At 41.5% G+C, this 27,940-nt stretch overlaps 1 protein-coding gene and 1 pseudogene across 2 annotated transcripts in view; both read left to right on the top strand.

Annotated features, from left to right (window-relative positions):
• Window positions 1-27,940, top strand: part of SHROOM3 (shroom family member 3) — a 283,531-nt gene that overhangs the window by 1,893 nt on the left and 253,698 nt on the right. The window lies entirely within an intron of this gene.
• LOC132243155 (small ribosomal subunit protein uS8-like) lies at window positions 6,442-6,909 on the top strand (annotated as a pseudogene).

The raw sequence follows: 27,940 nt of genomic DNA, 5'->3' as shown, positions 1-27,940 counted from the left end.
TAAGACTCCATTTTTATCTGCAGAATGGAGATATACTCTTATTTTCCTTATCAGAATGTGTGGGAATTAAATGAGACCATGCATTTAGAGCAGTTAGCGTAGGGGCTGGTACACAGAAGGAAAGGAACTCAAAAAATTCTTAGCAAAGATTGTGATTATTGCTTTTCATTGTTCTGGGAGACATTTGAATTAGTATACAGACTTGGCTGCTGTGCAGAGATCCAAAATAACAATAGCTTAAACAATATAGGCTTTTATGTCTTTCTCACATAACACTCTGAACATAAGCCAAACTGAAAGATGGCTGCATGGCGTCAGGGACCCAAGTCCCTTCTACCCCTTGGGGTGATGTCCCATCTGCCTGGTCCAAGATGACTTGCCACAACATCTGCTTTCCAGTCAGTAATAAGTGGAAACGGGGGAAAAGAAGGCAATCTCCTTCCTTTCACGGGCATAATCTGTTCTGTCCAACATGGTAGCCACCAGCCACATGTGGCTATTTCCACTTCAATTCAAGCTAACTAAAACGAGATACAATTTAAAATTCTGTTCCTAACATGCACTGGTCAGATTTCAAATGCCATATTGCTTCAAAGCTCTTGAATATCTCTCCCCATCCTGTTTGTCCGGCAAACTCATATTCATCCACTCTCTGATTCTTCCTCCCTCTGAAGTTTTCCTGACTTCCTCCTGCCGAGATAGGCAGTCTCTCTTCTACGCTCCCATAGCCTGCAGGTTCTGCACTGAGTCATAGAGATACATTTTTATCTACGTTGCTTGTCTTCTCAGAAGCTTGTGAACCTCTTTGGGGCAGGGACTGTTTTTGTTTGTTTTGTTTTCATCTCCACCACATCTAACTCGGAGCCTGGGTACACAGCTGTTAGTTGAGTAAATGAAAGGGCTGTGTCTTCTTCCTGTGCATTTCCAGGATCCAGCAGAGTGGTTGGCACGGAGTAGGTGCTTGATTACTTCTGTAAGCAAAGACAAACCAGAGCAGTGGCAGTGAGTAGGGAGGTGGTCCCGTGAGATGAGGCAGATTTCCAGTGATGGAGCGTGTATTAGTTCCCTGTGGCTGCTATAAAAATTACCACAAACTTAGTGGCTGAAAACAACACAGACTTGTGATCATAGAGCTCTAACATGTCTTTGTGGGGAGATGGCATTATTTTGCCAACCAACATGGCGTGTGAAACTGATGGAAGTCTGCATAATTAAGACAGTGATGAGACTAAAGTGAAATTTAGTGCCTGATCATGTATATCCCAGATCTTCCTTCTAGGACAGTGAAAAAATGGACATTACCTCATACACTACTAACCAAATGTTTGCTATTCTCCCAATCTAGGGTGACCCCCATTGTAAGAGAAGGGAAGGGACAGTACACATTGAGTCATACATATGAAAGGCACATATACAAAGCAGTTATAAACTGCCAGGTATGGGTGACAATATAATGAATGAAGTATCATTTTTCTGTTGGTACAAATGAGGCAGGAGAATGAATAGGGAAAAGGGAACTATGAAAGGGTGGCAATAAAAGAAATCATTTTCAAATTCCTTTCTTTGGGATTTAAAGTCCTTAAAAAAGGAAAGGTGGGGGTGAGGAAAGAGCCTGTGTAATCTTCGAGCTTCAAAAAGAAAGGGTAACTTAAAAAAAAAATAGCGTTTGTATGTGGAAGCTCAAGTAATTTGATATTTCAGGAAGTTGGCAGCCTGATTTCATTATGACTCACTCTGCATTGTGGCTGAAAAAAAGCGGTTTCACCTGCAGTGGGCATGCACCTGCCCCCATGGTTTATAACTCAAGTAAGAGTATGACAACAATAAACAACTACTGCTGGCATGTACTGAGGGCTTACTATGTGCCAATCTCTACTCCAAGAGACCCACATGTGTTAACTCCTTTAATTTCTACAACTCCGTGAAGAAGGTAATATTAGTATGCTAATTTTGTACATGAGACAGAATTCGAGTGGTTCTCTGAAGCTCTCACAAGTGGTGAGTGATGGAGCTAAAATTTGAATCTAGGCATTCGGTTCCCCAGAGTCTGTGCACTTAACACATTATGCCATTTAGTCATTATTGCCTATCAATAGGAATATTTGGCTTTGACTAGACTCTAGAGTAGCGGTTCTCAACCTGTGGGTCGCGACCTCTTTGGGGGTCGAACAACCCTTTCACAGGGGTCGCCTAAGACCATCAGAAAACACATATATAATTACATATTGTTTTTGTGATTAATCACTATGCTTTAATTATGTTCAATTTGTAACAATGAAAATACATCCTGCATATCAGAAATTTACATTACGATTCATAGCAGTAGTAAAATTACAGTTATGAAGTAGCAACGAAAATAATTTTATGGTTGGGGGGTCACCACAACATGAGGAACTGTATTAAAGAGTCGCGGCATTAGGAAGGTTGAGAACCACTGCTCTAGAGCTATTATCTGGGTAAAATATGGGATTATGGGTAGGAAGAGATCAACCAATGAACTTATATGCATACTAGAGGCCCGGTGCATGAATTCATGCGTGGGTGGAGTCCCTCAGCCTGGCTGGTGATCAGGGCCCATCAGGGGCGCTGGCCGGCTGGGGGGGAGGGACCGCGGGAGGTTGGCCCCAGCAGCAAGCTAACCAACGGCCGGTTCCATGAGCAATTGGGCTCCCTTCTCCCTCCTGTCTGGGTCCAGGGTGCAGATGAACCAGATTCGAGGCTGTCAGGGCCCCAGCAGCAAGATCTGGGTCAGTGCACGTCATAGCTACTGGCCAGTCATCTGGTCATTCCAGTCGTTCTGGTCATTCGGTCATAACGGTCACTTGGGCTTTTATATATGTAGACTAGATGCCCCTTGCATGACATTTGTGCACTGGGGGAGGAGGGGTCCCTCAGCCCAGCCTGTGCTCTTTTGCAGTCCGGATGCCCTTGGGGAATGTCTGACTGCCGGCTTAGTAAGCCTAAGCCGGCAGTTGGACATCTTAGCACTGCCTCGCCACCACCACTATGCTCTCCAGCCGTCAGCCTAACTTCTGGCTGAGTGGCACACCCCCTGTGGGAGCACACTGACCACCAGGGGGCAGCTCCTACATTGAGCGTCTGCCCCTTGGTGGTCAGTGTGTATCATAGCAACCAGTTGTTCCACCATTTGGTCAATTTGCATATTACCCTTTTATTATATAGGATATGCATAACCCGTGGACACAAACAATGGGATGGTGAGGGCCTGGCAGGGGGAGGGGTGGTGGTAGTGGGCCGGAAGAGGTCAATGGGGATAAAGGGGACATATGTAATACTTTCAAAAACAAAGATAAAAAAATAAAATAATATGGGATTATGTTTTTGTTGTATATGTTTTAAAATTTATTACAGGAAAACAAACACTTAGTTCTATAAGGTCCCATAAAATAGGAATGACTACTGCTCAAGCAACCCCTTTAAGTAGTTCAAGGCCCACAAAAAGGAGGGGCACTTAACATCTTTTAGTACCTTCATGGTGTCCTCACCTGGAGAGGCACCTTCTGTGCACTTCACAGAACTTCCACATGTACTTCGTTTGCTTCTATGATCTAAGATTCCTGAGGAAGAAGACTAAAATGTGTATCCCAGCTAAAGAGGAGTCAGAGTGGGCCAGCTCAGCCTTTGGGAAGAAGGAGGCCCATTTCAGTTACCTGGGGGGAATCCTAAGCAAACCCTCCCAGGGTCTGGATGCTGCCAGGTCTTGTTTGCAGTGGCCTCTCTGGAGGACTGGTAACTGGAACCAGTAGGCCTGGAGGCAGTTAGACTGTCCTACAACCACAGAAGAACTGTCACCGGCAGAGAGACCCTTAAAACAGTCAAACACAGATCCCCTGGAAGAGGTTTTGCATTAATGGGGAGGTTCTGAAGGGCCCTGTTGTTGAAATGATTGCATTTGTCATAAAGAATTGGTTATGTCAGGGGGCTGGGTTGGGAGACAGAGCATCTCAGAAGTACCTGTTGTAACAGGAGCCTTGGTGCTGCACACCTGGACCCTGGGTCCTGTATTCGTAGCCCCTGCTGTATGTAATTCATAGAAAAAAGTATACACATTTTCTCTTGTTTGTGTTTAAAACAATTTCTAGTCTTCAGATTTAGGGCTAGGCCTTTGCCCCAGTCACTTACATTATAGACACTTAGAGCCCGTACTCCTGATTCCTATCCCCTGGGAAGTATCTTTGCTCTGTCTAGACTGTCTTCTGTGCCATCTCCTATATAAATCCTATTGATTCCATCTTTCACATCATCATCCCACTTTCTAAGAAATGTCTTCCTCCACCTATAACTCCAGCCTCCTCTTCCTATCAATACAAATCTAGGTCTTATCTACCAAGCCTGGGCTCACTAACCCTATTCCATCTCCATCTTTCCATGCTTTCTCTAAAGGGGTGGGGCAGGGGGAGAGGTAATGTGCGTGTCTGCTATATGTGAAGTCAGGCACCTTCAAACATATGTCCCCTGGCTTCCTGTTGGCTGATACTACTCAGATTTTAAAATGAATTCTTTCACTGGGTTCTTCTAGCCTTAGTGATATGGTCTAACCCTGAGTCCTCTTCATAATTCCTCCTCTGGAGAGAATCATCCAAAACATCCCAATCAATCTGCCATTTTAGAATGAAATGAATTGCTTTATTGCCCTGTGAGAAGCCTTGGAAATATAACAGGTCCATAGGTTAGGAAATTACTCATTTGGAACATACTTAAATTGTCTGGGTGACACATGGAGATTTCCTGAATTTTCTTATTCACCAGTCCAGTTCAGCACTTTACAGCCTTATAGCTCCTTAGTTCCAGCACAGCAGCAACAATCCATACAATCCCTCTTGGCCCATTTCTTCTGCACTAAAGCAGTGCTTATTTTACCAGCTCTTTAGCCACGATCCTTGAGTTCAATGTGAAATTGGTTTTAGGCAGTTCCCCAGACCTTGAGCTGATTCACCTGAGGTCATCTTTTCCAAGTGCCAAGCTAGATCAGCTTATTATTGCCCTTTCACAATAGTCAGTCCCTTCGGAGATTCTCTCCTTACCTTGCTTTTCCTATAACATCCTCTGTCCTTCATACCCAAGTAGCCTCCTGTCGTTATTGTCCTTAAACTAATTTTTTTGTTCTTTAATTGTTTCATCCTTCTCTGTTGTGCATTTGCGTTAGTTCCTCCTTCCGCTTATTGCCTCAGCACCTTTATTCAGGCCCTCTTTTAATACGGGTAATTGTTTGCATTTGGAATCCTGCCAGTATCAAATGAGTATTTCTCTAGCTGTATATTCTGCTAAGCTCTCCTAGCAAAATACTTCTTATTTCACACACGAAAAATCCTCAATAAATGTTAAATGCCTTATGGAATTTTTATCATTTATTTATCTATTTGTTTGTTTGCTTGTTTTGTGTGTGTGTGTTTGTGTGTGTGTGTTGTTTGTTTGTTTGTTTTTGCCTTAGAGCTATAAAGAATCTCACCCTTAGACTGTCAGGGCCTGCCCCATTCTAGATTAATGTTTGATACTTAAGATATCTTAACTTCAAAAGGAAACAATGATTTACAAAAGACATTTTAGTCTGACACTTTTAGTATATGCTAGGAGATGTCAAATATGGTGAGAAATAAATAAACAAGTAAAAGAATCTCAGCAATCATCTAATCCCGCTTCCTCATTACACAAAGAGAAAACTGAGACCCAGTAAAGTTAATTTATTTGCCAAGATGGTTTCTGCCTTAGCAAGCAAATTGTGTGTGGGTGTAAAGCTCAGCTATGAGGGCATAATTGCTTTCTAGTTGTACCATTCATAGTTTTGTATGAATGCTAGCTCCCCAATTAGGCTGTTAACCTCTAGAACAGCGGTTCTCAACCTATGGGTCACGACCCCTTTGGGGGTCGAACCGCCTAAGACCAACAGAAAACACATATTTGTAATTAGAAATAAATATTTCACAATATATAATCACATATTGTTTTTGTGATTAATCACTATGCTTTAATTATGTTCAATTTGTAACAATGAAAATACATCCTGCATATCAGATATTTACATTATGATTCATAACAGTAGCAAAATTACAGTTATGAAGTAGCAACGAAAATAATTTTATGGTTGGGGGTCACCACAACATGAGGAACTGTATTAAAGGGTCGCGGCATTAGGAAGGTTGAGAACCACTGCTCTAGAAGTTAAGGACCTTTCCTTTCTCCTCTCTTCCTCCCTTTCTTTCTTCTTTCTTTTCTGTTACCCACAGTGCTAAAACTCTGCATAGCAATGATGAAAATAAAAATGTGTTAATGAATAAAGAAGAAGAGAAATGAATATTATAAGGGATCTTCTTTAAAATCTCTGTGAGAAAGATGTTGAAGGTAGTGTGCAAACACAGTACTGGTAAAACCTGTTTTAAAAAATAAGGCAAGCTCTTTCCTCCATCCTTCCGGGCTGCCATAATGGTGTGTATGGACGCCCTGGCTGTTGCTCTCAAGAGTATCAACAATGCCGAAAAGAGAGGCAAACACCAGATTCTTATTAGCCGTGCTCCAAAGTCATCATCTGATTTCTAACTGTGATGATAAAGCGTGGCTACACTAGCGAATTTGAAATAATTGATGATCACAGAGCTGGAAACATTGTTGTGAACCTCACAGGTAGGTTAAAGAAGGGTGGAGTAACCAGCCCCAGATTTGATGTGCAACTCAAAGATCTAGAAGAATGGCAGAACAACCTGTTTCCGTCCCATCAGTTCGGTTTCACTGTATTGGAAAACTCGGCAGGCGTCACGGATTGATGCAAGAAGAAAACACACAGGAAGGAGACACACAGGAGGGAAGAATCCTGAGATTCTTTTTCTAGGGATGTCATACATACATACATACATGCAAATAAAGTGCCACAAGGAACAACAACAACAAAAATAAGGCAACTAGGTTGAGCTTGACTTTCAATATAATGATGTCTTGCACACATTTAATGTTTGGTAAATGTCTGTTGAATTAGATTGGCGGGAAAGGGAGTTCATGTTTTAATTTAACCTTTAGAAGTTACCCTTTAAACTCTGCTTAAAGTATTAGGTATTTTAGACACCAACTAAGCTTATGATTCTATCAATGCTGTTGGAAATAGCTTTTGTTCAAGTAACATGATGAGGTTGCGTGCCAAATGGATCCTAGCATCAATGAGAATTCTGCTTTCTCTTAAAGCTAATATTTATTTCCAAGGCATTGCCTCTTATGTAGGGAACACAATTTAAGAAATATTTGTTTCCTTTTAGTGAAACCACAATGTGATTGGAGACACATAATGAGAGACTTTCTATCAATCTTTGAAAAAAACAAAACCCCAAAAGACTTTCTGGATCTGAACTAATTCACAGACAGATTCTTCCACATCTCTCCCTTTGATGTACTTCCAAGTAGCAAACATCTTGATCCAAAGAGCTGTGGAGTCGGTATTCTCCTGCATGGTCCATCCCAGGAGTCCATCCATCTCTCACCCATCCCAGGCCCTTCAATGAAACAAATCGAGGCAGACTCTCCGCTAAATCTGAGCGCTGTTTCTCCCCCTCTTCTAATGACTTTCCCACACAAGAGAACTTGTGTATCTCGATCTGTAGAATGGAAGTAACAAATCTTTGCTGCCTTCACAGAAGGCTTTTCTAACTTGGCAGACCGATGTGTAGAACACTCTGTTCTGGGCATCTGAGCCTGAATTTGGTCTTACGTCAACTGCATTTTTTCATTCCTCAGACATTCATGCATCTAGTCATTATGTCCTTTTCCGTCTCAAACTGCATTTTATCTTAGAGATTTATGAGATTTGTCTAAGTCTTGTTTTTCAATGTTCTTTGCTATTTTTCTGTTGCTTTAGGGTTGTAATTCCTATGTTATCTTTTTTCTTTTCATTTTAGAAAAGCCTGTCCAGTGTAGCCAAATACACTATCCCAGACTCTATAGGGCTTGGAATGATAATAGACATGTTTCATGTCAACGCAGTCTTTATGGGCTATGTGAACATGGGCAAGTAATTTAGTTTTCCTGGCCCTCAGTTTCCTCATCTTTAAAAATGAAACATTATCACCTAAAGAAGTTGCTATAAGTATTCAATGGATTAAATTACACAATAGTGCTTTGAAATGATAAAAAACAATCCAGAGTTATAATATGATGATATGAACTGGTAGGAGAAGAGTAGGTACCAAACAGAAGTTAGCAACTCACATAACAAAGCTAATACTTGGCTGATTTTCTGTATCATGGTCAACAGTTGTTACCTCACACTGAAACACTGAACAGATAATTCCCTGCCCTCATGGAGCTTACAGAAGAAAGATGCTGGCAACAAATACATATGTACATGATAATTTCTTTCTTTTTATTTTTTTTGTACATGATAATTTCAAGGTTGGTAAGTATTATTAAGAAAAAAAAAACCCAGCCCTGGCTGATGGGGCTCAGTTAGTTGAGCATCGTCCCATGCACCAAAAAGGTCACTGGCTCGATTCTGGTCAGAGCACATGCCTGGGTTGTGGGCTTGATCCCCAATACAGGGTGTGCAGAAGGTAGCCGATCGATGTTTCTCTCTCACATTGACGTTTCTCTCTCTCTCTCTCTCTCTCTCTCTCTCTCTCTCTCTCTCTCTCTCTCTCCATCTCCTCCTCTCTCTGAAATCAATAAAAACATATTTTTAAATTTTTTTTTTAAGAAAAACACTCCAAAGTGATGGGTTCTAGAGTGGTAGTGTCTGTAGGGTGGAGGTATGGGGAGCAGGGTTAACTTTCAATGGGGTTATTAAAGAAGAGATTTCTGATAAGCTGACATCTGAACTAAGACCTAATGGATGAGAAATAAGAAATCAGACATATGAAGAGATTTGTAAGTTGGGGTGAGGCAGGAAAGTCTTGGAATGTTTCAGAAACAAGAAGAAAGTCAGTGTTATTGCAGTATAGTAAGTGTCTCAGTCTGTTCAGACTGCTATAACAGAATACCACAGACTGGGTGGCTTATAAACAACAGACAGTTATTTCTTATAGCTCTGGGGGCTGGGAAATCCAAGATCAAGGCACAGGCAGATTCAATATCTGGTGAGGCCTGGCTTCCTGGTCCACAGATGGTATCTTCTCCTTGTGCCCAAACATGGCAGAAGGGGCAAGGGAGCTTTCTGGAGTCTCTTTTATAAGGTCATGAGTCTCATTCATGAGGGCTTCACCCTCATGACCTCATCACCTCCCGAACTCCCCACTTCCAAATATCACATTGGGAGAATAGGTTTCAACATATAAATGTTGGGGGAACACATTTTCAGCATATAGCAATAAGCAAGGTAGAGAGTGTTATAATATGAAAATGGAAAGTTTGTCATGGTTAAAGCACATGGGACCTTGTCGATAGTAGAAAGGACCTTGAATTGGATTTAAATGTAGGGTGTGAGGGTATATCACACCATGAGTCTTTCTCTACTTAGAGTGGATAACCAATTGCATGTATTTAAACTCTGGGAGATTTTTGTTTTGGGGTGTTCGGGGGAGGTTAATTGCTGGCTCCTAAAGCCACCTTCTCTTCTCTCTCTCATATGTCCCTAAGCACTAACTGGGTCTATAACACAACAGGGCCTTCCAAAAGTCAACTGTCAAAAGTCATTGTGATTTATGGAATGATGTGTAAATAAACAGTAAATATTTTTTTTAATTAATTGGGAGAGGTTCTCCTGCTCTGCTCCAAAATTATTAATCTCTTGGACCTTATTTTTTATTCCGAGTCAACATGATTTCCTGGGTTTGCTTTTGTCATCATATGACTAACTCTACTGAGGTCCTGCTCTGTAACAGGCATGCTATGTCAGATAAGCTTCATAAACCTCTTGAACTATAGGTTCTATTTCATTTGCATTTTATGGATGAAAAAACTGGAAATTTGCTTAAGGTCATAAAAGTGGGTAGGAGCTGATCTAAAACCTTTTGAATCTGAAGCCTGAAAAATGATTTTTAAAGTAAATATTGCATTGTCATTTTATAGTTCCAAAGAGTCCTCCCATCTCCTTTGTCCCATGTCATGATAAAGTATGGAAGAAGTGGGATGTGTGAACTGTGTGGAAAAATAGGCAGCTCACCCTGCTTGGTGTGGCTCAGTTGGCTGGAGCATCTTCCCGTGCACTGAAGGTCACAGGTTTGATTCCCAGTCAAGGGTTTGATCCCTGGTTGGGGGGTGTATGGGAGTCAACTGATTGATGTCTCTCTCTCATCAATGCTTCTCTCTTTCTTTCTCTCCATCTCTCTCCCCCTCTTCCTTTCTCCCTCTATAAAAAAAATTTTTTTTTTTTGAAGATAGCTTGTGCCATGAAATGAGCAGTGTGCCAGAGACAACAACCTTAGGAATTAAATTGGACTCCCTGCTTCTTCCCAGGCCCTGCTTCCTGAAGCCTTTTACTTCTGCAAGGTTCTGACCTCGGTCTCAAGTCTTCTCTCTGATTGTTGTTTGTCAACTAGGATCTGGTTGTGTTTTCATCTTCATACACAGTCATTATCTTTGCCTTTGTTTTTCTATCATGTTCTTATCTCCTCAACTGACTTAAACTCTCCCCTCCCCGCAAGCCTAAACCCTTTGGCTTACCTTTTGACTTGGATACATTCCATTGCATAGTGAAGTCATGATAAAACCTTAACCCTCAAATCAGGCCTGTTACCAAGGAGAAACACTAATTCACTAAATGAACATTAAACAGTTTAATGCTAACAGGGGCTGGATCTAGTTAATACAGGAAATCAGACTTGGGCTTTGAACAGCTAGAGCACTGCTTTTCTGGGGTATCACAAGTCCATGCCCCCAACTTGGTGAAGAGACCTGGTGATAAGATCAGCACCACAACAGTTGCACTTTCATGGAGGAGAGTCCATTGTACCAAATTTTGTGTCATTTTGTTTGTCCCTTTCTAGCTCTCACTTAGTTCATAATATAGTGCATCTGTTCTGCTCTTCCACCTTGTCTACTGTTCCATGACACTCATTAGGACTCATCTTCCCTGAAAGGTATACTTCCCGGCTCTCCTAATAGTACAGTCACTTGGCGTGATCCTGGGACTTCCACACAGTCGTTACCCTCAAAGCCACCGCTGCTTGGAAACATCCCTCACCCATACTTGGCTCCTGGACAACTGGTTCAGACAGATCCTAGAATTCTAAAGACCTCAACATTTAAAAATAACTATTACAAAGCAAATAAAAAATAACTGTGACATGAATTTGGAATCAAAACACCTGCAGTTTAAGTGACATAGACCTTCGGATTAGTCAGACAAAGTGCTTAGCACTTTGGGCGTTAAGGTATATCCTGAGCCACATATTTGCTAGAAGGTAGGAAGAAATATTAGACTTATATTTTTAAAAAATATGTTTTAATTTATTTCAGAGAGGAAGGAAGAGGGAGAGAGAGACAGAAACATCCATGATGAGAGAGAATCATGGATTGGCTGCCTCTTGCATGGATTGGCTGCCCACTGGGGATTGAGCCCACAACTCGGGCATGTGCCCTTGACCGGAATCGAACCTGGGACCTTTCAGTCCACAGGCCGATGCTCTATTCACTGAGCCAAACTGGCTAGGGCAAAATATTAGACTTCTAAAACTAATTGCCTGACTTTTTTCCTTTGAAAAGTTAAAATCTTTAATGGAGGAAGGCGTATGTGTACAATTTAAGCTTTTGTCATCTTGTGTGTAGTCCTCTGAGAAGGCCACATTTTTTAGGCCTTGTTTCATGGGAGCTGGGAAATGAGCTGCTGGAACTCAGACCCAGGATCTGGCTGGCTTCCAGAAATACATTCGCATGTTGGGTGTTAAGATACATTAACAGAATAGGAGAGTGAGTAAACTTTTGGAAGTATGAAGGCAGAAAATTCCTGACATTTTCCTTGATTATTTTGTTTTTCATATTCTCAATTTTGAGTAATTACTAAAGAGCAGCAGGTAAAAAACAACGCAGTCATTGACCTAGGTGTAAGCAGCAGGAAGCTTAAAAGAATTAGTCTTGTTCTTCAGGATTGCGTCCATAGTTGCATAGTGGCGCTCCTGGCTCAATGTTTACACCTTGACTTGAGTTCCAGCTGCACCATCTGCATTTCTTTCCTTAAGGACTTTATTTTGCCTCCTTTTTCTACCCAGTTATTGACTCTGGGAGGAACGCTCAACCCATGACTGAGTGGAGTTGGTGGATAAACAGCCCACGCTCTCGTCCCTTGGGTGGGAAAACTCTGAGGTGCGTGTTTCCCACTACCTCCTAGAGTTGCCCTGGCAGAATTAAGCTGCACTTGCCCACGTTGTAGCTGACTTAATAATGCATCTGTATGAACTGTCTTCCTTTCGCAGCCTCCTTTGCCTACGTCCCTCTTAGTTTTCTTTACTTCCCAGCTAAACTACTTGCCTTTGAATTCTTATCTCTGGGTCTGCTTCTGGGGAAAGCCAAACCAAGGTAACTCCCATTTAGGGAATGCTCACTAACTAGGTGAAAGCCAGAACCTGAAGTCTAATGTAGCTCTGTTTCCAAAGTGTCTGGTCTTTCCACTCTACTGTGGAATTCAAGCAGACGGAATCCCATAGCAGCTTAGACCTAACATTTTCTTAGGTGCTAAGAAAAGGAGAAATTCACTCCTAGATGTGAAGTTTTGCAAGTCTCTCATCTACTCTCTCACAAATGAGCTTGCCTTTCTCTTTTTTTCCAATGAATGGGTTGATGAGTCACACTCTTTCTGTCTCAATCAAGCAGCAAGAGCTCCTGCCCCCCCCCCCCCCCCCCGCCTCGTCCCTGAGAGGAGGAGCCAGTCTCTCTTTTGCTCCAGTGATTCTATTATTCTATAGGCTCCATAGGTTAGTGGTTAAGAAAAATGTGGCCCCCTGGGCAGAATAGAGACAATTACATCTGATTCTTTTGGGGGCTCTCTGAGCATAGTTTCTTTCCTAGAGTTTTATGTATGTTGCTTTTTCGCTTTCTCAATTCATGCTCTAAATACAGCACACAAGAAGAAAGTAAACCATGTACTGTTTTTTAGTCCAGAAAATTTGACAGTATGGCCTGGCAGGGGTATGAAGTTTGGCACCTCAGCAAGCCATAAACTATAACATAATTTCCACCCCATCCCAACTTCAACACAGCAGAATAACTTTTCAACACTGAATGTGGTTTCTGTGTAACTTGTATCGCTGCCAAATTCAATACAAGAAGCTTCTTTTCTTTTGGAGCCGTCTCCCCACAATGTGAATATTCTTTGACTCACCATGTTGTCCTTTTCCAATTTCCTTGTTTTTTTTGTTTTTTTTTTTTGCTTGAGTTCACGAAAGACTGACAAACGGTGGCCTCATGTGACAGCCATTAGTCTGCCTTAAACCTCAACTTGATCTTGAATGGATAGAATAATGAGTAGATTTTATGTAATTTAATTGATGTTGTCAGCTATATGAATTTGTTAGTTCAAGAGAAACAAAGCTTCCAGTCCTTCCTTTTCTAAATTCCTACTTGATTATAATAACGTAAAAGGCAATGTTCCCGCTTTCCATTGAAGCAGTTTTATAGCAGTCTGAACGCCGAATAATGGAGCAATAAGCATTTTATTCTATTTAAAAAGAAAAGGCAAGGAAGATAAGTATTTGCTTCTTTGGATTAGTGGGAATTAACAAGCATTTTTAAAATTGTGCTTGTGTGTGTGAGCACAGGGAGGGACTTTTCATCACGGGGGAGGTCTTGGCAAATCAGTGTTCATTTCAACCTCAGAGCATTGATTGTTGAACACATTTATGCCCACTCTAGCTCCAGGGTGCCTGTGGCATAGACTGTAGATTCAGAAAACAGTACAGAACAAAATCATCTCCAATTTCCCATCTCTCAAGCAGGGGAAATGGTGCATTCTTTTCAGTCAGAACTCCCTGATTTGTCCTGTTTATGCTGTCATTTCATGGAGATTAAAAGTAAACCTTTCCATATATTGTTGGTGAGAATGTGGAATGTAAAGTGGTGCAGCCACTTTGGAAAAACAGGTGGCAGTTTCTTAAAATGTTAAACATGGTTACCACATCACCCAGCAATTATAATTCTAAGTACTAGAGGCCCGGTGCACGAATTCGTGCATGGGTGAAGTCCCTCGGCGTGGCCTGTGGGGATTGGCCGAAACCGGCAGTCTAATGCCGCCTGCTGCTTCCGCTCATCCCGGCCCCACTGTGCCTGCTGCGACCTCGCGTCCAGTCAGTACTGATTGGGAGAGGCTCTCACCACCACAGCGCACTCGCCAGCCATGACCCTGCATCTGGTGCCTATCCTGAGGGGCGTGGGGAGGGCAGGATGTGATTGGCAGGCAGTGGGATGTCCTTGATGGCCCAGGACAGAATCCGTACCGTGGAGTTTGTGCCAGTTGTTGGGAGCCACCTGGTGGCTGCTTTTATATCGTTTCTTCCTTGCAGAGTGTCTAGGGCGGGGAAGCAGCCACGGTGCCCAAGGATGACTTCCAGGAGGCCAGTGGTGCTGTTGGGATCATGCCAGCAGCACTGGTCCGTTGATGCCTGGCCCGTTCTCTGGAGATTAGACCTGCAGGGCTATTGAGGGAGTGAGTGGCTGACGCTGGGCTGGTGGGCCACCAGGACAGGTCAGTCACCTGAGCAACACTCCCACTGTGGGAGTGCACTGACCACAGGGGGCAGCTCGTGCGTTGAGCATCTGCCCCCTGGTGATCAGTGCACATCACAGCGACCAGTCAACCGGTCATTAGGTCACTTAGGCTTTTATAAATATGGACTAGTGGCCCGGTGCACAAAATTCGTGCAGGGGGGTGGTGTCCCTCAGCCCAGCCTGCATCCTCTCCAATCTGGGACCCCTTGGGGGATGTCTGACTGCCAGTTTGGGATCGGGCCTAAACCAGCAGTCGGACATCACTCTTGCAATCTGAGACTGCTGGCTCCTAACTGCTCACCTGCCTGCCTGATCACCCCTAACCACTCTTCCTGCTGGCCTGTTCACTCCCAACTGCCCTCCCCTCCTGGCCTGATCGCTCCTAACTGCCCTCTCCTCCTGTCCTGATCGCTCCTAACTGCCTCTGCCTCGGTCCCGCCACCATGGCTTTGTCCGGAAGGTCTCCCGGTCTAATTAGCATATTACCCTTTTATTAGTATAGATATGCCCAGCAGAAAAGAAAACATATATCTACTCAAACTGAAATTCTGCACCCATTAAACAACTCCTCATTCCTCTGTCCACAATCCTTAGCAACCTCTACCCCCCAATTCTACGTACTGTCTTTATAAATTTGACTACTCTAGGTACTTCACATTAGTGAAATCATACAATATTTGTCCTGTGACTGGCTTATTTCACATAGATAATGTCCTCAAAGTTGTAGCATGTCAGAATTTCCTTCCTTTTTAAGGCTGAATAATGTTCCATTGTATTTTGTTTATTCATGAACATGTGGGATTTCCACCTTTTGCCTAGTGTGAATAATGCTGCTAATAACATATGTGTACAAATATTATTCAAGTATCTTCTGTTTTGATCTGCTTTGACTGCCATAACAAAATACTGGGTGGCTGAAAAAACAGAAATTTATTCTCACAGTTCTTGAAAACTAGAAGTGCAAGCTCAATTTTCTGGCTGATTTGGGTTCTGGTTCTAGAAAGCTCTGTTCCTAGCTTGAAGATAGGGATGCAGTAAGATGAGATTTGGGGCTGGAGGGGAGGAGGGGTTGCTCTCTGCTGTCTCTTCTTATAAGGACACTAATTCAGACTGGTTCCCCACCCTATGACCTCATTTAACCTTAATTATTTCTTTACTCCAAATAAAACCATGCATATAAATTTGGGGAGGAATCAAACGTTCAGTCCATTATACTGTCTTCCAGTTTGTTTTTTTTTGATATATATCTAGAAGAAGAGTTGCTGGGTCGTATGGTAATTTTATGTTTAATTTTTGAGGCACTGCCATACTGTTTTCCACAGTGACTGCACCATTTTAAGTTCCCACCAGTAATACACAAAGGGTTCCAATTTCTCCACATCCTTGCCGAGACTTATTGCTCTTCCATCTCCTCCCTCTCTTCCTCCTCCACCACCTCCTCCTCCCTCTCCTATTTTTCCTCCTCCTCCTCCTCCTCTTCCTCCTCCTCCTCCTCCTCCTCCTCCTCCTCCTCCTCCTCCTTCTTTTAAAATAACAGCCCTTCTAAGTGGTGTAAAGTGGTATTTCATTGTGGCTTAGATTTCATGTCCCTAATGATTACTGATGTTGAGTTTCTTTTCATGTGCTTATCGGCCATCTGTATATCTTCTTTGGAGAAATGTCATTTTTAAATTGGATTGTTTGTGTGTTTTTGTGTGGCAGTTCTTTATATATTCTGGATATTAATCCCTGATCAGATACATGATTTGCAAATATTTTTTTTTCCATTCTGTAGGTTGCCTTTTCACTCTATTGACAGTGTCCTTAAATGCACAAAGTTTTTAATGTTGATAAAGCACACTATTTTTTCTTTGCTTCCTATGCTTGGTGTCATATCCAAAAAATTATTACTAAAGTTAACATAATAAAGCTTTCCTTTGTATCTTCTTATAGAAGTTTTATAGTTTTAGCTTTTACATTTAGGTCTTTCATCCATTTTGAGTTAATTTTTGTATATGGTGTACAGTAAGATTCTTTTGTATGTGATATTCAGTTTTCTCAACACTATGTATAGGGGTTGGCAAAAGTTGGTTTACAGTTGTGAGTATGCAAAACAGTTTATTTTTGTATTATTATATATGAATTATTGCATTATTCATTATTATTAACCTACTTTTTCCCACTTCTGTATTGAAAAGACTGTCTTTTCAATATTGAATGGCTTGGGCACCCTTCTAGAAATTCATTTGACCATAAGTGTGAGGCATTATTTCTGTGCTCTCTATTCGATCCCATTGGTCTATATATTTGTCTGTATACCAGTGCAACACTTTCTTGATAAGATAGCTTTGTAATAAGTTTTCAAATCAAGAAGTGTGAGACGTATAATTTTACTCTTCTTTTAAAAAAATTTTGGGACCCCTTGAGATTCTGTATGAATTTTAGGATGGAGTTTTCTATTTCTGCAATAAATGTCATTGGGGTTTTGATAGGAATTGCACTGAGTATGTAGATTGCTTTGGGTAGTATTGACATCTTAATGATATTAAGTCTTCTAACCCAGGAACATGGGATGTCTTTCCATTTATTTGTATCTTCATCTTTCAGCAATGTTTTGTAGTTTTCAGTGCACGTGTCTTTCACTTCCTTGGTTAAGTTTGTTCTTAATTATTTTTTCTTTTTGATGTTTTTGCAAATGGAATTGTTTTCTTAAATGCCTTTCAGACCACTCATGGCTTGTGTATAGAAACACAGCTGCTTTTTTGTATGCTGATTTTGTATCCTGCAATTTTGATGAATCCACTTATTAGTTCTTATAGTTTTGGGGGGCATAGGATCTTGGAATTTTCTGCATATAAGATCAAAATCATCTGCAAACAGATAATTTTACTTCTTCCCTTTCAGTTTGGAAGCCTTTTATTTCTTTTTCTTGCCTATTTCTCTGGCTAGAACTTTCAGTACTCTGTTAAACAGAAGTGTTAGATGCAGCTCACCTCTAACAATTGTGTTAAGCTCAAGAGTAGGAATCTATTAACAGGTCAACAGCAGGAAAGGAGGGGAGGTGGGGTGGGGATTGGAAGGGGCCTTAGAGGAGCTGCGGTTCATTCAAAATTGGCTTTTCTTTTTTTCTCTTATTCCTGCAACTCCTATAGAATCCAGGAAGAATAGGGATGTTTTTTTCCTATACAGCTGATTATAATAACAGGCCAAGATCTCTTTGAACATAACCAATATAGAAAAAAAAAAAAAGCATCCGTGGCCATCAAACTGGGTAAAATAGTAACATAATCCCTGGTTTGTAGTTTGAATCCTATTAATTATAATTGTGTAGACTTGTACAGTGAGAATGCTTTGGGAGTTGTTAAAGGCAGATTTTTCAAAGACGACATTCCTCATTAGACCTTCCCCATTAAGGCATGCTTGAATGATGCTACACAGCCGAATAGTTGAAATTTTTTTCCACTCTCGTCATAGTCTGAAGACAAAGGATTCTTCCGCCTGCCAAAGTTCCCCGGAGCCTAGGTTGAGCGGCTGTGACAGCACTTCAGCAGGGAGCTTTTTATTCAGGCTTTGGTTTGCCATCAGGCCTCATTCACTAAACAGGATCGAGTGGGAGCAGTATATGGAGAAAAAAAATCAATGGAGGCAAAATCTGACACAGCCAGATATGGTGCCATGGACCCACGTTTACCTTTCATTGATGCTGAGTCATGACGCAGTCTAGGCTACGGCCCAGAAAATTGTAAGGTCCTTGTTCTAAATGCATTGCATATTCTTGGTGCTTGGGCTGAAGCAATGCCACATGCACAGTTGAGCAAATGCTAGCATAGTATTGCAGCTTACTTGACTTCTTCTATGAGAAGCAGTGAGAGTGGTGTAAGAGAACTGGGCGCTCTGCGGTTGATAGCAAAGGATCTTCTGATGGTCTCACAGTCTTGCTTGTCGTCAATCTCTCCTAGCTTCTATTTCCTCATCCCCAAAGTATGGGTAATGTACTTGTTCCTTCTAACTCACAAGGTTCTTATGAGAATCACATAGGGTTGATTCATGTTTGTTATACTACCAAGGCATACTTCTTATTCATTATCATTAGAATTTTTATATTTGAATTTAGATGTTGTATGTATATGATTCTTCTGGATTATGTGTGTATGGACCTCAGCCCTTACCAAGAGACAACTTTTTAATATTATCCAAGAAAAGTGTTGAGAGCTATATAAAAGTGACTTTAACTTAGGTATAAGAATTAAAAGGTTCCCTCCATTGGCCTTCAATTGGACAAAAATAGCATATTTGTGACTAGACATAGCCACAGGCATCTTTTTCTTTTATGTAAAATTTGACATAGCATAGTGGTTAAGAGCACCAGATATATGGCCAGAATTTTTGGGCTCAAACTTGCTAACAGTATGCCTTAGACAATTTATTTAACCACTCTGTCCCTCTATTTCCCCATTTATAAATCTGGATAAAAAGTGGTAATCTTATATAATAAAAGGCTAATATGCAAATTGACCTAATGGAGGAACAACTGGTCGCTATGACATGCACTGACCACCAGGGGGCAGACGCTCAATGCAGGAGCTGCCCCTTGGTGATCAGGGCGCTCCCACAGGGGGAACACTGCTCAGCCAGAAGCAAGGCTCATGGCTGGTGAGCCCAGCGGTGGTGGCAGGAGCCTCTCCTGCCTCTGCAGCAACACTAAGGCCTAAGCTGTCACTCAGACATCCCCCGAGGGCTCCCAGATGCAGGCCAGGCTGAGGGACCTCCCCCACCCCCCAAGTGCATGAATTTTGTGCATTGGGCCTCTAGTTGCTTCATAAGATCATTGTGAGGTTTTAAAGGATTAACAGAAGCAAAGCTCTTAGAACACTGGTTAACCTAGTGTTATTAGTATTATCTAGTTAATTGGAAGAGAGTTCAGGGAAAAGAAGGAGAAAGAAGGGATCAAATAAATAATCCCTTCTCCCCAAACAAAACAAAATTGGAAAGAGTTGTCAAGAGAGGAAAAGATAATGGGGAAGGTAGGGATCCAGGTAGAGACACAGGTGCACAAACACATCAAAATAGGTGGACAAAGACACTTTCACCCCTGTGACCTTTATGTCTCTTACAACTGAAGGTTCTAAAAGCTGTATTTCATCTTCGTATCATAGACTATGTGCTGGCTTGCTAGGGCTGCCGTAACAAACTTCCATGGGATATTTTGCTGGGCGGCTTGAACAGCTGGAATTTTCCTTAGAGTTCTGGAGGCTAGACTTCTAAGATCACGGTGTCGGCAGGTTTTGTTTCTCCTGAGGCCTCTCCCCTTGGTTTGCAGGTGGCATCTTCTCATGGTGTTCTCCCATGGTCTTCCTTCTGTGTGCACACAGCCCTGATGTTTCTGTGTGTTCATATGTCCTTTTACAAGACACCAGTCTGTTTGGATTAGGACCCACTCTGACGACCTCATTTTAACTCAATAACCTCCTTAAGGCTGCTATTTCCAAGTAAGTCATACTCTGAGGTACTGTGGGCTTCAGCATAAGAATTGGTGGGGGGATACAATTCAGCCCATAACAGGCTCTCTGCTCCATAGACAATGAGAAATTAACCAAAGGAACAGAATTTACTCCAGTCTGATATAAAGGAGTCAAAGGCAATTGTGAGTCCAGTAGTAAAAGTTGCTTGAATGTCTCATGTGGTACTTATGTCACCCATATAAAAGATAATCAATCTGACTTTTATGGAGAAACTCAGACTTTCACGGAAAAGTAATAGACATTTAGCAATAAGTTTTGGCTTGGTTTAGACACGTGGCCCATAATTTTTGGTTGGAAAGTAGGATTTGAAGTTGGGTCAGATGGGAAAATAGAATCTCTGCTAGTTGTTTTGGCAGAGGAAATTTAATATAGGAGATAAGCATAAATATATTTACTATGACCTGCTCATGAGGAGCAATTTAGCATGATATCATCAACAAGGTAGATATATGTGATGTTCTATGGGATGTTAAGATGATCAAGATCTCTGGAGACTAGCCAATGACAGAAAGCAGAAGAGTTGGCTTAGTCTTGAGGTAAAAGAGTGAAGGTGTACTGTTGTCTCTATTGGTAGAAAGCAAAAGGCTTGTGATCCCTTAGAATTGTTTGAAGGGGAATAATTAGATCAATAGCTGTGAACCAGAGGTGAGATACCTGTGTTCATTTGCTCAAATAAAGTCATTTTATCTGGAACAGCAGCTTCAACTGGCAATGCCTAGTTACATCTACAATAATCCATAATCATTATCCAAGATGAATACATCTTCTTCACAGACCAAACAGGTAAGTTAAATGGGAGTGTTAGGAATTGCCACACCTGTGTCTTTTTAGTCTTTGGTGGTTCTATAAATCTTAGTATGTCTTAGTTTACTGTCTGAGTGGGGTGGAGGGAGCTCCAAGAGCTTCCACTTGGCCTCCTACAGTATTAATAGGGAAGGTCACATTTCAGTGTGGAGATTAGACCAGTTTCCAAGCATCATCAACCATATACTCAAGAACTAAGAAGTAACCACAGGTGAGCCCTGTAAGGTAGATTGAGCCAAACCTCATTTATCACCTCAGCACCATAAGTCTTCTCTTTGACTATGATCTCCAGTGGTGTTTTGGGTTCCCAGGAATTAGCATACATTCAGGACCAGTATCTAGAGAATTTCAAAGATCTATAGCAGTGGTTCTCAACCGTGGCTGCACATTAGAATCACCTGGGAATCTTTTTAAAATCCTGATTTCTGGGCCTCATCCTCCAGAAATTCTGTTTCTTTGTTATGGGGTGGGACCACAAAATTAATAACAAAGAAACAGAATTTCTGGAGGATGAAGCCCAGAAATCAGGATTTTTAAAAAGATTCCCAGGTGATTCTAATGTGCAGCCAAGGTTGAGAGCCACTGATCTATAGGCTCTTTAACTTCCCTCAATAAAAAGGTCAAGATTTCAGTTGAATCTTATTAGCAGAGTTGGTCCCCATCACTTGTTTATTCAGGCTACTATATGTGTATATACTAGCTGATGCCTGACACCTGCTGTGATAGGCAGTCTTTGCTCTGGGACTCTCCATCAGCCTGGCCAAGTCTTTCTCAGAATTGCACTGCAGGCTGAAGCTCTGCCTATTTAGGCTACTTTCCTTCTCTCCCTCCTTTCACCAGAGTCAGACCTGCACTGTGGTCAGAAGGCTCTCTCCTCCTATTCCTAACCTGTCACCCCTTTATCTCCCACAAGCGTTTCCCCCAGTACATGTCTTGCACCTCCAGTTCCACTTTGGTGTTTGTTTTTTGGAGAACCTGAACTGACTCAGAAACCAACTAATTGTGCAGAAAAAAGCCCAGAGTCCATTGAATATTAGATTGTTGACAAATATAAAATTGCTGGACCTTGGAAGCATAGTTTTATATTTCCCTGCTAACTTAAAGTTTTTTTGGAACATTAATTAAATGTGCCACACATAAAAGACCTGTATGGAGTTGCTTTCTTTCCCCCAGAAACACACCTATGCTCTGGGGCAGCGGTTCTCAACCTGTGGGTCGCGACCCCTTTGGCGGTCGAATGACCCTTTCACAGGGGTCACCTGAGACCATCCTGCATATCAGATATTTACATGACGATTCATAACAGTAGCAACATTACAGTTATGAAGTAGCAACGAAAATAATTTTATGGTTGGGTCACAACATGAGGAACTGTATTTAAAGGGCCAGAAGGTTGAGAACCACTGCTCTAGTGGGAAATTGTCACTTAGGGAAATAAAATTTCAAAGTGGATCCAGGGAAGAGATTAAATTCTGGGGATTGGGAACAGAAACTGGGCTCTCTTTATCTTCCTCTTTATTTTGCTTCCTGTTTTATATCATAGTGTTAACAGGAGAGCTAACATGCCAGAAATGAAAAATGTGGGGTTCATGTGGTGCTCTCACCAGGCTCCTTGAAGAACATTTTTCCCTTCTTTCAAGGATCAGCTAAAATTGAATTTGGCATTGTTTGCCCTTTGTCGCCTAGGCATTCGGGCCAGACTCTCGTCTGACCTAAGTGAGGCGATGATGGACAGGTCTGTAGAGGGCATTGCCACAGCCTAATCAGATAAACCAACGCCAAAATTGTTTTTCTCTTCTCCCACGGTGTCTGCGCCTTCATGCTCTTCCTCCTTTATGTTCTCTTCTACTGTGCCTTGTGAATTTTTAAGACAGTGCAATTTATTGTTGTTAGTGAGATAGAGAGTTTGACTTCAGGAATGGTAGTATGAATCAAACGTCTTCTGCCTTGTGGACAGACTTCCTCAGGAACTGAGAGCAGTGTATGTCAGCCCTGGCCACTGAGGCACAGACGCTCTATAATATCTTTTGCCTAATGCAGAAGAAGGGGCCCTGCTGTTTCCTGGATGCTTTGGGCATTCGGTCAATAATAACAATGCATTTAATCATGGGAGAGTCTAAAACATTCACCTTGTAAGAGTAACAAAAAGTCCAGAATCAGCAGAAGCCTTGCAAAAAAATAAACTAAACAAGACTAAGAACAGAAACCAAGTACTAAGGGCAATAAAATAATCTTTTTTGTGTGTTTAATTTTACATTTTAGTAATCATAACAGACAAGGAAGGAATATGCCTGGGTTTGGGGCTGAGGATGCAATGACAATTTAGGCTTAAGAGAAAGTAAAATAATGCTAAAATAGTATTTTCCTTCTCTGCTAAGAGAGTAATAAAAGGAAATTGTTGCTTGTGTGCTTTGTGCCAACCCTTGTGCTGGGTGGTCAATATATATATTATCTTAGTCCTCCCCAGAATCCAGGAAGAGAAGCATGTCACCTCCATTTTACTAATGAGTAAACTGAGGCTTAGAGACGTTAAATTACCCCAAGCTCACATGGCCTGTTCATGGTCTCTCTGGCTTTGAAACCCAGACCTGTCTGACTTTAAATTATGGATGAAAGATAATGATCATGGAAGTATAAAGGACAGAGAAAATACTGGTCAAAGGGATGAACACTCAGGGAAGCTAAGTAATGAGTTCTAATGTAGAGCAAGCAAAGGCCAAGGTGCTTGGTGATCGTTGCCATGTACTTTGTGAATCCTAACCAGGGTCTCAGAGACCTTCCAAATGAAGATGCTGAAACTGCATTGATGACCTTCAAGGATCTAAGTGAGGAGAAAGGGGAAGGAAGTACAGGAAGACTCAAAATGAAGATATGTCATCCCAACTTTCATAAACCTAGTCATAGTTTGAGTAATTTGGACTAGCTTTGAGACATGCCAAACCCTCATTGTCACTGGCTTGAGGAAGTTACAACCAGAACTTAGAAAAATGACTTGGTTGTAAGGCTGACTCCAAAGAGTGCACCCTACTTTCCAAACCTAATTTTAAAAATGGAAATGAGGAATTTGGGTTTGATTTGAGCTGACTCCATTTTTCTAAGAAGGTGGGACGAGGGGAAATACAGACAACAGAAGATACTTGAATTAGCATCAAAGAGCACAGGAGACTCCTTTAGGAGCTTAGATGACAAGATTCAGCCCCCTCGAAAAGTGCACTCTGAACTACAAGGCAGAGGAATAAGGCTCCATCAAAAAGGCCGGGATTGGTTTTTACCTCTCCTATTGCAAGATTTGACATGAGTGGGGTGAAACATTCTACATACAGGATACATTCCTATACATTTCTAGTGGAAATGTAAATGGATACAACATCCACAGAGAGCATTTTGGCATCTACATTCTCTTTAAGCCAGCAATACTACTTCTAGGATTTGAACTGATAGAAATACTTATGCACACAGTGATATATGTACAAAGACAGTTGCTGTAGCATTATTGGGAAAAGCAAGCAAATAGAATTTCTTGTCTCTTGACTAAGATTTTTTTTTTGCGCAGTTTTTATAATTCCCTTTTAGGGCTTTTAGTAGCTATTACTTTGCTATTATTTTTTGTAATAAACTTGGGTTCATTAAAAAACTACTAGATTAATTAGTAATTATTATGATAAGCCAAAAACAAATACACACACACACACACACACACACAGACACACTGAGTGGCCAGATTATTATGACCACCTGACGTTTGTAGGCAAATTAGCTATAATTTCGCGCTGAAGTTGCTAGAGGGCCAGACCATTATAAATAGGGAAGCAGGTTGTTTACCATGACAGTAGAAGTGATTTTTTTCTGAAGATATGGGTAAACAACGAGATTTAACAGCCTTTGAATGTGGGGTATATATACACATTTACCCATGTCTTACACAATCACCAGATCTCAATCCAATTGAGCATTTGTGGGACGAAGTTAAAAGAGCCATCAGGCAGCTGGTTCCACACCATCAAATCTCACAGAACTGGACAGTGCTATTCATCAGGCATGGTGTCAGATTCCTCGCATCACCTTTCAACATCTCGTGGAGTCAATGCCAAGAATAATCGTCGCAGCATTGAAGGCAAAAGGTGGCCCAATGAAGTACTGATGGTGTGGTCATAATAATCTGGCCTCTCAGTGTGTGTGTGTGTGTGTGTGTGTGTGTGTGTGTGTGTGTGTGTATGGAGGTCTATATATCTGTGTGTGTATGAAATTCACACATTATATTAACCAAGATTATGTTGTTAAAGCTGTTTCTAATTTAAGGTGGTACAGTGTTTTGCTATGTTGATTCATTGTAGGAATATAGCCATAACAAGCATTTCAATATTTAATAAAATAAATTTTGTTTGTGACTATAGGTCATGGTCCACTTTTCCCAGAACTTACAATGTCAGCCACTATAGAATAAAGTGGGCATTGGAAGGTGGAGAGAGAGTAAAAGGCTGCTGATTGGAGGGTATATAGTAAGCTTTTAGAGGCAAGACACCCAATCATCTCCTTTCGCTCTTTTTAAATTTCCAATAATCTCCTTTCCCTCTTTTCTCTAACCTCTTAACTTAGTACTCCAGATAGGTGAGAGGATTAGGGTCAGGAAAGAGTCCAATAGGTCGGAGAATGAGGCTAGGTTTAATTTGAAGAGACTGGACAATAGACAGTTGAAGATACGGTGCTTTTTAGGAAGGAAGATTGAGATTTAATATGAAAAATGTGAAGAATGGGTCAGTTAAGTTCTATCTGGTAAAATTCTGAAAAGATCTCAAAAGCTTCATGACACACAGATTTAAAAACATTTTCAAAAATGAAAATTATAGCCAACTCTTAATTAAGACTTAATATGTGCCTACACATAGTGGCCTCTATGCATTGACTCTTCTTTCACTTTGCACAACACATCTATGAGGTGGGTCCTATTATAAACCCCATTTGCATTTGGGGAAAGAGACTTAATGACTAAGTGATTTGATCCAAGACTCAGAGCTACTCGCAGCGCCACGTCTCTCTGTTTATCTCAGGGGTTTCTGTGAGAATCAAGTGAGTTTTTGTGCGTAAAAGTACGTTGAAAACCACAAAACATTAGATACTTGAAAGCCAGTTCTCAAAAGATAGAAAATGTTATTCCCTCTATTCTATGGAACCATCCTTTTAATACAGAACTTGGAAAACAAGTTACTGTTGGAGGTAAAATAAAATTAATCATGGAGGATCAATTTTGGATAGCAAAGTAAGTATTAAGAAAAACAGAAGGATAAAAAGAAAATATGGCATACAATCTAGATAAGTAGTAACAAAAAAATGGCCTCTTTTGATGGAGTGAGAGATTTTCACAGAATTGAAAGCTGTGATTGCATTGCCACTCTGTATAGAAAGTCTCTGGAACAGGACTGACCTGGCCATGAAAGGGTAATTGCATGGCCTAAGAGATTGTTCCCACCTTCAGCTGCTAATGAAGCTCTTGGAAAATGCATCCCCACTTGACGAATGAGGCTGAAAATGCCAAGGAGCCTTTGGCCAAGGCTGTGTTCTCTAGGCTCAGACTGAATCCATTATTTTGTTAGAGTACTGCCACCAAGCCAACCATGGGCAATTTAGCATGCCACATTTCAAGCAGAGTTTAATTCGTCTGATACATTCATTTTTGTGTGCCACAAATGAGACAAATACCCTATGATCAGATGATGGCCTGTCAGGAATGCCACAAACACAAAGTACTGGCATTAATGGAGAGTTCTTCAGTCAAGTCTTGGTTAGACTCTCATTTAAAGCTGGTCTAAAAATTTGCCAATGATCTCAAGTTCCCACCTTTGCTGTGTCTGTGCCTTCTTAGAAGAGGTAGAAGGTGTGTGTGTGTGTGTGTGTGTGTGTGTGTGTGTGTGTGTGTGTGTGTGTGTGTGTGATACCCAACTCCACTTTTGTTATGAATCATTCCTTATTTTCATAACAACAACAAAAACAAACAGTAAATGTCTTGACCAAGGAAATCACCTCTGAGTGACGCCAAATCTGATATGGATACCTCTTTATAGAATCAGACAGTTCTGGGGTTACCTGAAGATAGTTGTCTCTTATATGTACTAGTTCCTTCTTTTTTTTATGGCCATACACTTTCCCTTATGTAGCAAAGCATCCCAAAAGCAGGGATGGTTGGAATGTTACCCAAAGTGGGAGAGGCCTTACTCAGTCCTAACACCCACAGAGCCCACTATCCCAGTCAGAAAGTGTCACATGAATGCATCAAAAATGGGTCCAGCATCCAACTGTAAGAGAATGCGTTATAATAAATACCACTTACTGAATACCTCCAGTTTCAAGGCTCTGTACATCTGAAAGAACATCTGTGAGAGACACACAGGATCCAGTGAGCATCTTTTTTCCTAACAGATTTCAGGCCAGCTCTCAGGTACTTTGGGCATCAGAATTACCTGGGAAGAGTTAAAGGTTGTATTATGCAGGCTCTGGAGTCAGGTGCCTGGTTTTGCATCTTGTCTCTGCTGTGTGTTAATTGGGTGGCCTGGGGCACATTACTTATCCTTGGTAAGCCTTAGTGCTTGTGTTGGTAAAAATAAAAGGGGGGAGGGTGTGGAGAGGATGAAAAGAGAAATAATCATAGATAACTCATTAAAGATGTTGTGAAGATTGACTCATGTAATACTTGGCACAGTTTCAGGCAATGGTAAGCATATAATAAATATGAGCTTTTCATTATATACTAGGGGCCCAGTGCATGAATTCATGCACCTTGAAAGGAACTGTGGGCCGCAAGGCTGTGGTGGGCACAAGGGCGGGTCTTGGCCCATCCTCTGCGCCCCCACCCAGTACCTCCTGCCACAGCCTCTGGTCCCCTGTCTGCCAGCAGCCCTGCTCCCGCCACCGCTCCTATGCTCTGACAGCCCTGGCCCAGCTCGCATCCACAGCCAGTGCTGGAGCCTCCACTCGCACCTGCTGCTGGCGCCTGGTGCCAATCGCTTGGC

Source organism: Myotis daubentonii, chromosome 1 (assembly GCF_963259705.1).
Source record: "Myotis daubentonii chromosome 1, mMyoDau2.1, whole genome shotgun sequence".
Lineage (NCBI taxonomy): Eukaryota > Metazoa > Chordata > Mammalia > Chiroptera > Vespertilionidae > Myotis > Myotis daubentonii.
Note: the sequence above shows the minus strand (reverse complement) of the source record. Positions and strands in the feature narration are given on the sequence as shown.